Below are 17744 nucleotides of genomic sequence, written 5' to 3'. Positions count from 1 at the left end.
GGTTTTCCCCAACCGTAAGGCGAATTTCATGTAATGTGTGGCGAATCTTCGGCCTCATCTCGCCAAATACCATCTTTCTATCACCAATTTCATCGACGCTAAATAACCCTGTAGTTCATGGATGTCCAAACGCCTATAGAACGAGGAGATATTGCACGTCAAGCATGCTCTGCTAAGGTCAATAACTTTCCATACCTATAAAAATAAACACGAAAACCGACCTTAAAGACTATGCACTGTAGGTTCCTTACGCCAGGGGTTATCTCTTACGAGTTACAGCTCGACCAAGTTAAGTCTGCGAGCCGAGAGGGGAAGTTGGAGGCAGTTCTGTAGAGAAAGGAGGCGGTAACGAGAGGAGACCAGTACAGTCACATATGACAGCACAGTTTTCCTACTGCACTTCAGTTCATAGAGCGGTAACAATTTAAGACGCTTTGAAATAGACTGTACTTCTGCTTCTGCTTGACAGTGAGGTTTGGCGTTCTGATTGGCAAGCGTGGAGAAAGTTGCATGAGGGGGAGGCTGGGAGACAGCGTAATTGTTGCCTTTATCTGAAGACAAGGACAAAAAATGCGTGCGCTCCGTAGTGTATTTTAAACGATATGCGCACGTTGAAATCTGAGCGTCAAGTGACCTATGTGGCAACTGTGTTTTGCCTCTACATTCCTCTACATTCCATCCCGATATCGCCACTCGCAGACGTGACTTGGGCAAGCTGTACAATAAGGACATCTATGCTGTAGTTGATAGTGCGTCGTTAAATAACCAAGTAAAACATTAATTCAGGAGTACAGTTAATGGACTTATAACTGCTGTGATGTGCAACAGTCCATAGAATCCGAGGACACCTTCAGCAGCACTAACACTATCTTTCAATTTCATATTTGGATTTATAGAATAATTCGTCAATTTTCTTGTTGAACTTTAACTCCTAACACACTTCAATTTTTAACGTGTAGGGGTTCACACCTGTGGAGTAACGGTTAGCGAGTCTAACCGTGAAACCACATGGCCCAGGTTCGAATCCCTATCGGGGCAAGTTACCTGGTTGAGGAATTTTTCGGGGTTCTTCCTCAACAAAATCTGAGCAAATGCTAGGTAACTATCGGTGTTGGACCCCGGACTCATTTCACCGGCATTATCACCTTCATTTCATTCAGACGCTAAATAACCTGAGATGTTGGTACAGCGTCGTACATTATCCTATTAGAATAAAAATTAACGTGTGCTGGGCAGCTAAAACATAGGTGTCTGGGCTGCATATTTATACATCATAGGTCTCCAAAAAGCGTATCGCCATTCGTGCTCTCGATGCTGCCCGCCGAACACATTGTGCTGTAAGGCTAGAGAAGGGGGAGAGACTCGTACCTCAACAGATGGGAGCGATCAGTGGGGGATCGCGGCAGCAGTATGCTTATGTTTACACATAATAATATCAAAAGAATAAGAAATATTATACGTTTGTATATTATTTTGACATATTATGAAGCTGGAGCCCCGTTTGTTGCTATTGATGCAAGCCATTGCAAATTCAACCTCTTCTATTCTATGGTGCCTTTGAGTGCCTGGAAAAGATCTTCTCCATTTGCATTTTGTAATTACATCTAGAAGACATTCAGACACAGTAAAATGTTCATTAACTCCTCGGATGAAAATGGCTAGGAGAGCATTGTCATTTCTATCTGTGCTTTCGTCCAATGCAAGTCAATAAGCTACAAACTGGTTAATTGTGGTTTCGACTTCAGATTCAATTACATTTACAATCTTGAAATTCCTTCTCAGAACTGTAATTGGAAACAATTTCATTTTCTTAAACTTTGACTTTGTTCTGGACACAGTATTTTAGTAACGTCCTATATGCACGATTTTATAATTGATGCTTCTGTAAAGCGCTTCATTGATTTTTCAATATTCCAAGCTAGAACATAGCTAGCAAGAAGCTTTTTTTTTTTTGTTTAAGACTGAGGACACGTGTGTGATTTGTGTTTGTATTTTCTTGTTTTATATTTATCAAAATATTTGTAGGCCTATGCATTTCACCTAAAATTAAAGGAAAAACTATATGTTTGTCATGCGGAACTGAGTGTAAACATATTGTAATATACTGATTATTATATATAACCAACAGTTACACAGATAACTTCAAAATAAATTATTTTCTCATGTCCAACATGCCTATAATTGTACGATATTCTTTGTGAAGAGTCGAGTATTGTCGTCGCATGTTGAATTTAACACACCCTTAAGAATTTTCTAACAAATTAAGAATTTCACATTCTCCCCACTAACATGTCTCTTCCTGTTCATCCTTGAATGTACTACGTCCATGATTAGAAAACATTGTGAAACGGTGGAACACTCCGACCAACACAATGATAATGGCAGTCCGCCACTGCTCTTCGTTTGCGCATAAACATTGAGTACAGTATAGATGGAGATGGATGAGGCGGAGCGCGCTCATTACGTACTGGCTTCGGTTCCGTTCAGGGGCTTACTCGCGAGACTCTTTTGGAGACGTCTGCTATACATTCAATATCCCAACCTCACACACTGGGCGAAAACCTGGAAAATTTTCCCTATGTTTTTTATTAAACGACCAATTTCTTTTACTCATAATACAGAAAATCTTAAATAAAGAAAATAATAATTTGCGGAACCTTATTGCGTAATCGAAAAATTTAACACGATTCTCGAAATAATGATAGTTACTCATACTTTTTTGTGCTTTATGTCTTAATACAAATTACAATTACTTATTTACTTGATAAGCTCAGTGCTATTTACAATTAACTAAATGAAGGATGTATCTGGATGAACAGCATTTGCATGTTTAACAATCACCCGTGTTGTCAGGTTCTGTAAAGGAATTTTCCCTCCAAATATCTAAAAACTTTCCACCTTAATATACACAGTGTGATCCGTTTGAGAAGATATAAAATAGAAACGTGATAAAATGAGAATTGTTGCTATTTATTGTTAAACAATTTGTAGACCTGCATGTATTCTAGAAGAATGGGAGTTTTGTCCAAATTAGACTTCAACGTGCCCACCATTGCGAACACGATACAGTTCATATCTTGAGGCTATTTCCTCCCATGTGTGTTCTAACCTCTTCGACGTTCGTTTGGAAAAGTCCATCCTAGCGTAAAAGGGATGGTAGTTCAGGTTAGGCGAGAGCTTACAAATTAGTTCTTGCATCATTGTTCCCCTGTTATGCGAAATAAAATTGTCCAATCAGCAGTTAGCCTCTCTCACTTGTAGAATTTGAGTCTTCTGTTCAGTAGCACTCACTGTCAGCATCAATTTTTGTACATAAATTACATATAAAATACGATATTTACTAAAATTAAAATTATTAATTCTTAATTTTATTTAAATTCATAAAAGTTCTAAATTGGATTTTATAAAGTCGCAAATCTCTCTTTTAGCACCTATAAATCTTTTCTCTAGTAATAAAAGACTGCCAGTTTTTAACAGACAATTGTAAACACCGCCTTTATAGTCGTGGGACATAAAATATTCTGCTCTTAAGAAAGTTCTTTCCATGGCGACTGCTTGAAAAGTATACTTAAACATAAGATCTCATGGAGCTATTCGAATGAGTTTGACATTAAGGAATAGAAGCTTTAAGTAAGACTTCTCATCACATCAGTAGACAATAAACAGTACTAAATTATTTCTGTATAGATATCTTTGAAAACTTAAATAAAAAGAAAAGTAGTATAAACAGAGAAACAAATACACGCAAACAAACAATGAATAAAAAAAAAAAGAGAGATGAGGCAAAACGTGGCTAGGCGAGACGAGATATGAGACCAAATAGCACTTCAAAGTTACAAAAAATTTGTTTGTTCAAGTTGTCGATTCCAATGTCTGTCAAGTGTACATGAATTCTTTGGTAATGTGTCACTTCCTATAGTGTAATGTCTTACAACAGTAATGAAGTGAATTTTACAATCATTCTTAAATAATTCTAATATTACGCTTTAATTTCGTTCCCTCTTTAGTAGTTGGTAATCTACTCCTACCCTTCACATCCACATTTATAACACTTGCAATTTTACAACCGTTCCCATTAAATCCGTGGCGTGACAGGTCATGGAGAGCCAAGTTCCAACAGTCGCCTGAGATACTTCTGTAAACTGTAAAAAAATAACCGATACTAGTAACACGAATCCTAATGTAAACTGTAGTCAGTGAATTGAAAATTTCCAGTACTTGCGGTGTCATAATTACTTGTATAAATTGTACGCAAATAACCGCTACTAGTAACACGAATCATGATATAAACTGTAGTCAGAGAACTGAAAATTTCTAGTACTAGTAGTGGTAGTTACTTCTATAAACTGTAAACAAATAATCGATACTAGTAACACGAATCCTGATCTAAACTGTGGTCAGAGAATTGAAAATTTCTAGTACTAGCAGTGGTAGATACTTGTATAAACTGTAAACAAATAATCGATACTAGTAACACGAATCCTGATGTAAACTGTAGTCGGAGAACTGAAAATTTCTAGTACTAGCAGTGGTAGTTACTTGTATAAACTGTAAACAAATAATCGATACTAGTAACACGAATCCTGATGTAAACTGTAGTCAGAGAATTGAAAATTTCTAGTACTAGCAGTGGCAGAGTTACTTGCATAAACTGTAAACAAATAATCGATACTAGGAACACGAATCCTGATCTAAACTGTAGTCAGAGAATTGAAAATTTCTAGTACTAGCAGTGGTAGATACTTGTATAAACTGTAAACAAATAATCGATACTAGTAACACGAATCCTGATGTAAACTGTAGTCAGAAAATTGAAAATTTCTAGTACTAGCAGTGGCAGAGTTACTTGTATAAACTGTAAACAAATAATCGATACTAGTAACACGAATCCTGATCTAAACTGTAGTCAGAGAACTGCAAATTTCTAGTACTAGCAGTGGCAGAGTTACTTGTATAAACTGTAAATAAATAATCGATACTAGTAACACGAATCGTGATGTAAACTGTAGTCAGAAAATTGAAAATTTCTAGTACTGGCAGTGGCAGAGTTGCTTGTATAAACTGTAAACAAATAATCGATACTAGTAACACGAATGCTGATCTAAACTGTAGTCAGAGAATTGAAAATTTCTAGTACTAGCAGTGGCAGAGTTACTTGCATAAACTGTAAACAAATAATCGATACTAGTAACACGAATCCTGATGTAAGCTGTAGTCAGAGAATTGAAAATTTCTAGTACTAGCAGCGGCAGAGTTACTTGTATAAACTGTAAACAAATAATCGATACTAGTAACACGAATCCTGATGTAAACTGTAATCAGAGAACTGAAAATTTCTAGTACTAGCAGTGGCAGAGTTACTTGTATAAACTGTAAACAAATAATCGATACTAGTAACACGAATCCTGATGTAAACTGTAGTCAGAGAATTGAAAATTTGTAGTACTAGCAGTGGCAGAGTTACTTGTATAAACTGTAAACAAATAATCGATACTAGTAACACGAATCCTAATCTAAACTGTAGTCAGAGAACTTAAAATTTCTAGTACTAGCAGTGGCAGAGTTACTTGCATAAACTGTGAACAAATAATCGATACTAGTAACACGAATCCTGATGTAAACTCTAGTCAGAGAATTGAAAATTTCTAGTACTAGCAGTGGCAGAGTTACTTGTATAAACTGTAAACAAATAATCGATATTAGTAACACGAATCCTGATGTAAACTGTAGTCAGAGAATTGAAAATTTCTAATACTAGCAGTGGCAGAGTTACTTGTATAAACTGTAAACAAATAATCGATATTAGTAACACGAATCCTGCTGTAAACTGTAGTCAGAGAATTGAAAATTTCTAGTACTAGCAGTGGTAGGGTTACTTGTATAAACTGTAAACAAATAATCGATATTAGTAACACGAATCCTGATGTAAACTGTAGTCAGAGGATTGAAAATTTCTAGTACTAGCAGTGGCAGAGTTACTTGTATAAACTGTAAACAAATAATCGATACTAGTAACACGAATCCTGATCTACACTGTGTCAGAGAACTGAAAATTTCTAGTACTAGCAGTGGCAGAGTTACTTGTATAAACTGTAAACAAATAATCGATACTAGTAACACGAATCGTGATGTCAACTGTAGTCAGAAAATTTTAAAATTTCTAGTACTGGCAGTGGCAGAGTTACTTGTATAAACTGTAAACAAATAATCGATACTAGTAACACGAATCCTGATGTAAACTGTAGTCACTGAACTGAAAATTTCTAGTCCTGGCAGTGGCAGAGTTACTTGTATAAACTGTAAACAAATAATCGATACTAGTAACACGAATCCTGATGTAAACTGTAGTCAGTGAATTGAACATTTCTAGTACTAGCAGAGGGAGAGTTACTTGTATAAACTGTAAACAAATAATCGATACTAGTAACACGAATCCTGATCTAAACTGCACTCAGAGAATTGACAATTTCTAGTACTAGCAGTGGCAGAGTTACTTGTATAAATTGTAAACAAATAATCGATACTAGTAACACGAATGCTGATCTAAACTGTAGTCACAGAATTGAAAATTTCTAGTCATGGCAGTGGCAGAGTTACTTTTATAAACTGTAAACAAGTAATCGATACTAGTAACACGACTCCTGATGTAAACTGTAGTCAGAGAATTGAAAATTTCTAGTACTAGCAGTGGCAGAGTTACTTGTATAAACTGTAAACAAATAATCGATACTAGTAACACGAATGCTGATCTAAACTGTAGTCAGAGAACTGAAAATTTCTAGTACTAGCAGTGGCAGAGTTACTTGTATAAACTGTAAACAAATAATCAATACTAGTAACACGAATCGTGATGTAAACTGTAGTCAGAGAATTCAAAATTTCTAGTACTGGCAGTGGCAGAGTTACTTGTATAAACTGTAAACAAATAATCGATACTAGTAACACGAATCCTGATGTAAACTGTAGTCACAGAACTGAAAATTTCTAGTCCTGGCAGTGGCAGAGTTACTTGTATAAACTGTAAACAAATAATCGATACTAATAACACGAATCCTGATGTAAACTGTAGTCAGTGAATTGAACATTTCTAGTACTAGCAGAGGCAGAGTTACTTGCATAAACTGTAAACAAATAATCGATACTAGTAACACGAATCCTGATCTAAACTGCAGTCAGAGAATTGAAAATTTCTAGTTCTAGCAGTTGCAGAGTTACTTGTATAAATTGTAAACAAATAATCGATACTAGTAACACGAATGCTGATCTAAACTGTAGTCACAGAATTGAAAATTTCTAGTCATGGCGGTGGCAGAGTTATTTTTATAAACTGTAAACAAATAATCGATACTAGTAACACGAATCCTGTTGTAAACTGTAGTCAGAGAAAACAAAATTTTTCGTACTAGCAGTGGCAGAGTTACTTGTATAAACTGTAAACAAATAATCGATATTAGTAACACGAATCGTGATGTAAACTGTAGTCAGAGAATTGAAAATTTCTAGTACTGGCAGTGGCATAGTTACTTGTATCACTGCCATCGTGATCTAGACCAGGCCGTAATGCAGGTTGTGTGACGTCACTCGATGAATCGGGCTTTTCTATTTGAGTATACGGAGCTGAGTGAAATATATTACTTTATAGCGTGTCGGCGCTCAATTTTATTTAGTGTAATGTGTGTATAAGACCCCTTCACACTTCTTATTGCATAATATGTTGCAGAAATAATTACAAAACTGTGTTATTTTAATGTGAACGGAGTTTTACATGGTAACATAACCTGGTTGCATCAACATTTTAAGTTTGGAATGGAAGCTATTTTGAGATTTAATAAAGAAGAATTATTTATATTGTGATTTTAATTTAGCACGTCTACCTTCCTTACTTGTAGGTACAAAATTTACCACAGTCCCTTCTATGAAATTAGTGTATGTACAGTTGTGTGTTAATCTGGTAGGTTAGATAAATACAATTCATTACAACCCAATAAAGTAGGGAACAAATAAATAATACAATTAAATTTTTATTCAATGTAATATGTACATAAGTTCAATTTATGTGTTGCATAATGTGGCAGGAATAATAAATAAAACTGTGTTATTTTTATGTGAAGAGAATTTACCATGTTAACATAACCTATCTGCGTCAACATATTAGGCTTAAGTTGAGAACGAAAACGGTTTTGAGATTTAATAAAGAAGAATATATTTTTAGGATAAACTTCAGAACACGGTTACCGTCTTTACTTATAGGTACAAAATTCACCACAGTCCCTCATTTGAAATGTACATACGTTATATTACTTAGTAGCGCTGAGGTATAGTTCCGGTAATTTCTGAACTGAAAACAGTTGAATTTATTTTTTGTGGAGATGCATTTGATCCTATAAGCAAGGCATATTAAAATCCTGAACGAACCGAACTAATTTGTATATGCAAGATGTATGAATACGAAGGGAACTACCTCAGTTCTAGTTTAGCCCTAGTAACATATTAAACTAATCAGACTTCAGACTGGAGTACCGTCTGAAACGAATAAATACAATTGAAGTGTAGACAAATTGCATTTATAAGTTATACGTAGCGTTATGCTTAATTATAATGCATAATTGCGAATATGGAAATAAGACAAGTACTGATAGAATAAACATAACCTATAACTTCAACACATTAAAATATGCGTGCGATGCAACTGAAAATTGTTGAAACGTGCATAAATGAATGTGCAAGAATTTCGTAATGAAGCATGAGTGCTTTATTTCAACTAATTACAATTCTAGATACCGTAACAATAATGAAAACTATAGGGTATAATTTTTCGTAATATACTATATGTATGTCGTTTTTAGTTCAAATTGTGTATATTATCAAACGTCGTATTATTTACTCGTATAATATAGGTTATTCACAATAAAAAGGACGCAATAATTTAAATTTAATAAGACAAATACGGTAAACTAACAATAATGGATTAGACAAGAGTAACATCGGTAACGCTGCACTTAGGCCTAATCACAACTTTTACATGCCAGTCAATGTTTCACTTTCACGTATATATTATTACACATATTTAGCCTACTGTTTATAAGACCAAAATTTCACTTAACCACATAAGGGCGCAATATTTAATCGAAATAAAGGCAGGTATTACACATACGAACTTTGCCTGCAACAACGTAATTTTCACACCAAAAATAATATTATACCTTAAATTGCAAGTAAATTGTGTCTCAAGTGTCTCACAATCACTGTTTAAAATTTTACTGACGCAATTACACTGCATTTCAGAGAAATATATGTTATTCTTCATGCACTACAACTAATTCATATGGTTGAAAGACCGCCTTTCGCGATCAGCTGTTAAGCGAGTCACGTGGTCTGCCTTACGGCCTGTATTAGATCACGATGGCAGTGCTTGTATAAACTGTAAACAAATAATCGATACTAGTAACACGAATGCTGATCTAAACTGTAGTCAGAGAACTGAAAATTTCTAGTACTGGCAGTGGCAGAGTTACTTGTATAAACTGTTCACAAATAATCGATACTAGTAACACGAATCCTGATGTAAACTGTAGTCAGAGAATTGAAAATTTCTAGTACTGGCAGTGGCAGAGTTACTTGTATAAACTGTAAACAAATAATCTATACTAGTAACACGAATCCCGATCTATACTGTAGTCACAGAACTGAAAATTTCTAGTACTGGCAGTGGCAGAGTTACTTATACAAATTGTACACAAATAATCGATACTAGTAACACGAATCTTGATGTAAACTGTAGTCAGTAAATTGAAAATTGTCAATACTTGCAATGGCAGAGTTACTTTTTAAAGTGTACACAAATAACAGGTAACACGAACCTTGGTATACTATAAACTGTAGTCAGTGAATTTGAAATTGTCAGTTATTTGCAGTGGCAGAGTTACTTCTGTAAACTATACACAAATAACCGATACTAATAACACGAACCCTGATGTAAACTGCAGTTATTGAATTGAAAACTGTCAGTACTTGCAGTGACAGAGTTACTTCTATAAACTGTTCACTAATAATCGGTACTAGTAATACGAAGCCTATGTAAACTATAGTTAGTGGATAGAGCGTCAGCACGTAGAACTGAAAACCCGGGTTCAAATAGTATTGATATTAGTGTAATAGAAGCTGAAATTGAGCACTGTAATTCACTTCTTTTTAAGATTAAGCTTGATAAGAGTGAAATTTTTTCACCGCCATTTATAGATCCCCTAAAAACAATAAAAAGGATTTCATAGACAATTTAGAGCAGTATTTATCCAATTTAGGTTGTCGCAACCATATTATTGTTGGAGACATAAACATAGACATATTAGAAAATAGTATAGATTTAATTGGCAGTAAATATATGAATGTTCTCCATGAATATGGTTTTGTAAATTATTTAAATGCCATCACTAGGCTTTCAATAATTTCTGGCACATGCATCGACCATATATTTCTAAAAACTCAAAATAATTATAGCTTCATACCTGACGTTCTATCTAGTGCTATTACCGATCATTATATTGTTTTTAGTTCATTAAAAATGTCTAACAATGAATACAATTCCAGGCCGTCTGTTACTCTCTCATCACAAAATATGCAACAAATTAATTATCCTGATTTGATTTCAGATTTTCTAAAAGAAACCTGGGAATCGGTCTATAATTGTAATGATGCCAATGCCTGTTTTCAAATTTTCTACAATTTAATCATAAAGTATATAGATAAACTTACTATTATAAACAGTAATCAGAAAATTTCTAATAAATCCAAGAAAAAACCCTGGATCACGGCCGGCATTATTAATTCTATTCGTACAAGAGACAAACTTGCTTTAAAAGTTAAAAAGAATCCAAGTAACGTACAACTAAAAAATTACTACAGAGCATATAGAAATATGTTAACTCTTATCATTCGAAAAATGAAAATTAAATATTATGAATCCAATTTTGATAGATACAAAAATGAACCTAAAAAATTCTGGCAAATTATAAATGAAGCTACAGATGTAAATGTACAAAATGAACAGCCAATCAAGGAGTTAAAAAACGATAAGGGTGAAATATTAAATTGCAGAAAAGAAATTGCAAACGAATTTAATAATTATTTTTCAGAGATAGGACACAACGTTACTTCTAACATTAATAAGTCAAATTTTAACTCTTCTCTACAAAATGAGACACAAGATGAACATTTAGCTTCCTCCATGTTTCTTTTCCCTGTAACTGAAGATGAAATTATTATTTTGGTTAAGAAGTTAAAAAATAATGTTGCTCCTGGTATAGATGGAATTAAGAATAATACTTTCAAAATTATTATCAAATATATATTAAAACCCATGGTTCATATTTTTAACTTACGTTTTGTGCAAGGTATATTCCCAGATGTTTTGAAATGTGCCATAGTAATTCCAATGTACAAATCTGGAGATAAAAATAATTTAAATAACTATAGACCTATATCTTTACTTCCAACATTTTCCAAATTGCTTGAAAAATGTTTAAAGAATAGATTAATAAATTATTTAGAAAAACATAAAATCCTCTCTAAAAATCAGTTTGGTTTCCGCAATAATATTTCTACTGATGATGCTCTTATTAATTTTACTGGAAAAATTATCAATGAACTAGATATCGGAAACAAATGTTTGGGTATTTTCTTGGATCTACGGAAAGCTTTTGACACTATCAATCATAATTTACTTTTGGACAAACTACATACTATTGGAGTTAGAGGTATAGTTTTAAAATTATTCCAATCATATTTTAGTAACAGAAGGCAAATGACCAAACTTGAAGATCAATTTAGTGAATACAAATATATTGATATAGGTGTACCGTAAGGAACAATTTTGGGACCTATTTTATTTCTAATATATGTTAATGATCTGCTAAATATAAATTTAGAAAAATTTAATGGATCTATATATTCATATGCGGATGATACAGTAGTTATTTTCAGTGGTTTTTCTTGGCAGGAAGCATATAGAAATGCTAATATAGGTGCTAACATTGTTAAAAAATGGCTTAATTCCAACTTCCTTTCTTTAAATATATCTAAATCAACTTTAGTTCCTTTTTCGTTGACAGCTGCCAGTGTTCAAAATTTAAAATTTAGCGATAAATATAGACTAATAATACACAGTGAAAATTGTTTAGATCCCAAAAGTTGTAAATGTCCACCTTTGAAAGAAGCCACGTATGTCAAATATCTGGGTATCATTATTGATCAGAATTTAAAATGGCCTCATCACATTACTTATCTTTGTAAGAGGCTTCGTAAAACAATTTATAAATTCGTTAATCTTCGATGCTACTTACCTATTAGAGTTCTACGAAATGTTTATTTGGCCATTATTCAGTCTATCATTCAATATGGTATAATTGTTTGGGGTGGAAGTACAAAAATTAATCTTAGTCCGTTAAATTTACTACAAAAACGAATAATTAAAATTTGTTTGAAGAAACGTTTCGATTATCCAACTAAATTAATTTATTCCGAATTTAATGTATTTAATATTGAACAAATTTATAAGTATACGCTGTTAAAATTTTATCGTAAAAATCGTAATAAGTTTGTATTACAGACACACAATTATGACACAAGACGAAATATTAATTCAACATTAGTAGAACCTAAATGTCTCACATCTGCTGGTCTAAAGCATAGCATAAATTTTGGCCCTCGGTTGTACAATGCTTTGACTAAATTACACCCAGAACTTCTAACATGTAACCCACTAACATATATTAGCTCATGCGATAAGTATAACATTGTAAACTAATTTCATAATAATGGTCCATGGGCGTGAATTTGAACTGCCACTGGGGGAGACCCTGGTGTACCAGCATCATGCGGAAGTACTGCATGAAGTCTGCAGCCAGGTAGTGCCACTCGAAACTTCTGTCCAGCAGCCAGATCTTGGGGTCCTCTCGTTTTAGATCGGATTCGCACTCGCACAAGAAAATTAGAAACGTGTTAATATCTTCAATTTGATTAAATAAATTTATAGCCTATGTATATGAATTAATCAACCTATATTATATTTGTATTCTATAATTTTGAAATATATATTAGTCCTACTTTTCACGTGCGATATTATTCTTCTCTAGTGTTAATATTATATTATATAATTCCATTGCCGCTGTAATTATATTTTAGTTCCTATTTTATTTTACTTATTTATTTATATTATTATTATTATTTTTTATTTTAATATTATATCTGAACTGCGACCGAGCACGAGCGCTGCTCATTCGGTCTCAAATTTTGTTAATACTACTGTATCTTCTTTTTATATTGCTTGTATTATTTTATTTGTATTTGTCTTTGTTTGTTTTGTAATTATATTTCTTTATTCTGTATATTTGAATTTAAATAAATAAATAAATCCCGGTGCCGGAGAAAATTTTTCTCTGTTCCATTCATTTTTCATCATATGATGACGCAGAATTTATGCACGGAAATATCATATGTACTTCGGTACATCATAATAATATATGAATTGAAAATTGTCAGTAGTTGCAATGGCAGAGTTGTTTCTATAAATTGTACACAAATAACCGATACTGATAATACGAACCCTGATGTAAACTGTAGTCAGTGAATTAAAAATTGTCAGTACCTACGCAGTCAGGATGTGTCTGGGATAACCGACACTAATAACACTAACCACACGCCGACGTTCTCTCTAGAAAGTAGATGAAGTTACCAAACACTCGCTTGTAGGCTCCTTATATTTGGTGCGCTCTTTATATGCGAGAATTATTCAAGGCGAATGGAAGTACAAACCTGTTTGAACCTGTTGTTACTTTTTGTGAATACTATACAGGGCTCATACAAATGACCTTTCTGGTTTCGAACACATGTAATTTACGTTCTGTGAATCTGATGTGAATGAAAATAGCAGCAATGGAAAGAGAAACTCAAAAAGATTAGCTGTGATAACATTGTTTTCCTAATTGGTAACACTGTCTCATACTAGCGCATATAAACAAATTTATTCATTTTTGAGGCGAAATGGCTGCTATAGAGGACAGAATAGTAATATGAGTTACAAGAGCGGTATGTTGATGTTTTCATGGTCGAGGAAAAGATTGGAAAAGCGAAACGTAGTTGAGCTTTTTTAATTTCCGAGAACATGAAAACAAACATACCGCTCGTGTATCGTACAATATTTTGTGATCGTTTATTACATACCTGAAAGAGGAATTTCTAATTAGTTGCAATGAAATCTCCATCTTGGTTTCTGTTCAATGACGGCAACTTTGGAAAACAAATATATCTATCTTCAACATTGTTGCTATAAAATATTTTCTCTGTTTACTATATTCCAACAGGCCGTGATATACGTCTGTCTTTTTTTCCCCCAGTCTATAAATGCGAACTTAAAACAAACGGTAAGGTTATGTAATGATTTATTTTTCATTTTAATATTTTAACAATATTATTTATATAACATATTGCAGTAATAACATCGGCATCTGGAATCTTGTTGATTTTTTCATGGCTTCCTTAATGTTACTTGCATTACAAATGTGGTGTTGTAGAGTTTACTTAATTTTTGCAAATATTTAAAAACAATAATTAACAGTGCAATTTAGGTGAAATTGCAGTGGTAAATCTCCAATTTATAATTATTTCTATGTTAAACGTCTCTAAATATAACATGTTAAAAGCCTAAAGCAGTAAAATGAATATGGCGCTTAAGCGGTAAGAAGAGAGAAATTGTGATGTGTGTTACGTTGGGAATACTGAATGTGGTATTTCACACTTACCGCACAAAAGCTTTTTGTGTAGGCTTACTTGATTTTCATATGAACCAGCAGGTTATTAATGTGCAACAGAATTACCGAACAAAATTTTGTACATATCCACCACCCAGGGGTCTACAATCAGTAAATGGTACACTGATTTTAAGGCAAGATTCTTCGCAAGCGGTCTCGATTTCATCCGTACCGACTACAGTTGCTGCAAGCCCTAATACCAGAGGACAAAGTGCTGCGAAGAAATTTCTGCATAAGTATGCAGACTGTAATTGAAAACGATGATGAATTTATTCGTTCCGTGGCGTTTTCTGACGAATACACTTTTCATCTTTCTGGTAAGGTGAACAGACATAATCTCAGAATCTGGGGGTCGCAAAATCCGCGTACCTACGTGGAACTTGACTATAGGCTTGATGTGTGCCGTGTTACCAAGTAGGGACACATTGAACATTTGTAACGTAAGGAACTAAACCTTTTGAGTTTCTCTTTCCATTGGCACTATTTTGATGCATTTCAGATTCAGAGAACGTAAATTACACGTGTTCGAAACCGGAAAGGTTTTTCAGCCCTATATTTTGCTTTGAAGTCAGGATGTGTCTGGGATAGGAGATCAAGACACTTCTTCGTCGAAAATTATTGCATGGCTTCCTTTGGAGGAAAAGTAAACCCGGGAGACCCCTGTCACAGATTGCTCACACTTAAAGTAAACCTATCCCTGGTAGAAGGGTAATTTATACCCTGATTAAGTACTGAATGAGAACCCTCGTTTCTTCACATTACTTTAATGTGTTCCCTTAGCCTTAGGTGTAGAATGTAAAGCATATTCAATCATTCATTCATAGTTTTCTGCCCAAGGGCAGGTCTTTCACAGCAAACCCAGCTTTTTTCAATATGTCCCATTTTCTGCCTTCCTCTTAGTCTCCTCATATGATCCATATATCTTCATATCGTCTATCACCTGATATCTTCTTTTGCTCCGAACTTTTCTCCCGTTCACAATTCTTTCCAGTGGATCTTTCAGTAGGCAGTTTCTTCTCATCCAGTGACCTAATCAATTCCGTTCTCTCTTCCTGATGAGTTTCAACATCATTCTTTCTTCACCCACTCTTTCCAACGCAGCTTCGTTTCTTATTCTGCCTCTCCATTTCACACGTTTCATTCTTCTCCATATCAACATTTCAAATGCTTCTATTCGCTTCTCTTCACTTCATCGTAATGTCCATATCTAAACTACATTCAATGCCATATTCTACACAAAGCACCTCTGTATATTCCTTAGTTGATTTTCCAGGTGTCCGCAGAAGATGCTCCTTCTCTTATTAAAAGCTTCCTTTGCCATTGCTATTCTCCTTTTGACTTGTTGAGAGCAACTCATGTTACTGCTTATGGTACACCCCAAGTATTTGAAGCTGTTCCCTTCCTCTACTGCCTCATTTAGAATTCGCAAGTCTACCTTCTTTATTTCTCTCCCGAAAATCGTGGTCTTCGTCTTGTTTGCATTTATCTTCATCTTATACTGCTCACAGCTATCATTTAGCTCCAGTAGCATATCCCTTAGTATCTTCTCTTCTGCTAACAACACCATATCATCAACAAATTTTATGCACTTTATTCTTCTTCCTCCTACTGTCACTTCTCCCACGTTTTGAAAACAGTTCTTTACTAAAGCCTCGAAGTAGATACTTAACAGGGTAGGTGGTAAAGGGCATTCTTGTTGTACTCCTCTGCCTAGTTCACTTCCTTCTGAGATGTTTAACAGGGTAGGTGGTGAAGGGTATTCTTGTTGTACTCCTCTGCCCAGTTCACTTCCTTCTGAGATGTTTAACAGGGTAGGTGGTAAAGAGCATTCTTGTTGTACTCCTGTGCCTAGTTCACTTCCTTCTGAAATGTTTAACAGGGGATGTTGTAAATGGCATTCTTGTTGTATTCCTCTGCCTAGTTCACTTCCTTCTGAGATGTTTAACAGGGTAGGTGGTAAAGAACATTCTTGTTGTACTCCTCTGCCTAGTTCACTTCCTTCTGAGATGTTTAACAGGGTAGGTGGTAAATGGCATTCTTGTTGTATTCCTCTGCCTAGTTCACTTCCTTTGAGATGTTTAACAGGGTAGGTGGTAAAGGGCATTCTTGTTGTACTCCTGTTCCTAGTTCACTTCCTTCTGAGATGTTTAACAGGGTAGGTGGTAAAGGGCATTCTTGTTGTACTCCTCTGCCTAGTTCACTTCCTTCTGAGATGTTTAACAGGGTAGGTGGTAAAGGGCATTCTTGTTGTACTCCTCTGCCTAGTTCACTTCCTTCTGAGATGTTTAACAGGGTAGGTGGTAAATGGCATTCTTGTTGTACTCCTGTGCCTAGTTCACTTCCTTCTGAGATGTTTAACAGGGGATGTTGTAAATGGCATTCTTGTTGTACTCCTGTGCCTAGTTCACTTCCTTCTGAGATGTTTAACAGGGGATGTTGTAAATGGCATTCTTGTTGTATTCCTCTGCCTAGTTCACTTCCTTCTGAGATGTTTAACAGGGTAGGTGGTAAAGGGCATTCTTTTTGTACTCCTCTGCCTAGTTCACTTCCTTCTGATATCTTTAACAGGGTAGGTGGTAAAGGGCATTCTTGTTGTACTCCTCTGCCTAGTTCACTTCCTTCTGATATGTTTAACAGGGTAGGTGGTAAAGGGCATTCTTGTTGTACTCCTCTGCCTAGTTCACTTCTTTCTTACATTACTTCTCCTAGTTAGACTTTGATTTTTCGGTGATACAAAACTTTATATTATAGTTTACTGCACTTGTCCTTCTTCCAATAGAGTAATGTAAAAATTTGTAAGAGGAAAATAATAACGTTCAAATCTTTTGTACAAGGAAGATGCATAATAATGTATAGGTTGTCCGACTCAAGTCGTTCATAAATTGTTTTAAGCACCACGCACAACACAAATAGGGTATAGGGGTAGATACTTTTGTCGTT

The 17744-nt window shown here is 34.6% G+C and overlaps 1 protein-coding gene across 2 annotated transcripts in view; it reads right to left on the bottom strand.

Annotated features, from left to right (window-relative positions):
- LOC138699645 (protein takeout-like) overlaps positions 1-13782 on the bottom strand; it is a 59501-nt gene extending 45719 nt beyond the window's left edge. Inside the window, exon 1 of one of the 2 annotated variants that reach the window (XM_069825682.1) lies at positions 13643-13782. The gene's annotated coding sequence lies outside the window, so the exon portion shown is untranslated. The remainder of the gene's footprint in view (positions 1-13642) is intronic. The other variant, XM_069825683.1, reaches the window with a different exon arrangement.
- Positions 13783-17744: the final 3962 nt, after the last annotated feature.

The sequence above is a fragment of the Periplaneta americana genome, chromosome 5 (genome assembly GCF_040183065.1).
Source record: "Periplaneta americana isolate PAMFEO1 chromosome 5, P.americana_PAMFEO1_priV1, whole genome shotgun sequence".
Classification (NCBI taxonomy): domain Eukaryota; kingdom Metazoa; phylum Arthropoda; class Insecta; order Blattodea; family Blattidae; genus Periplaneta; species Periplaneta americana.
Note: the sequence above shows the minus strand (reverse complement) of the source record. Positions and strands in the feature narration are given on the sequence as shown.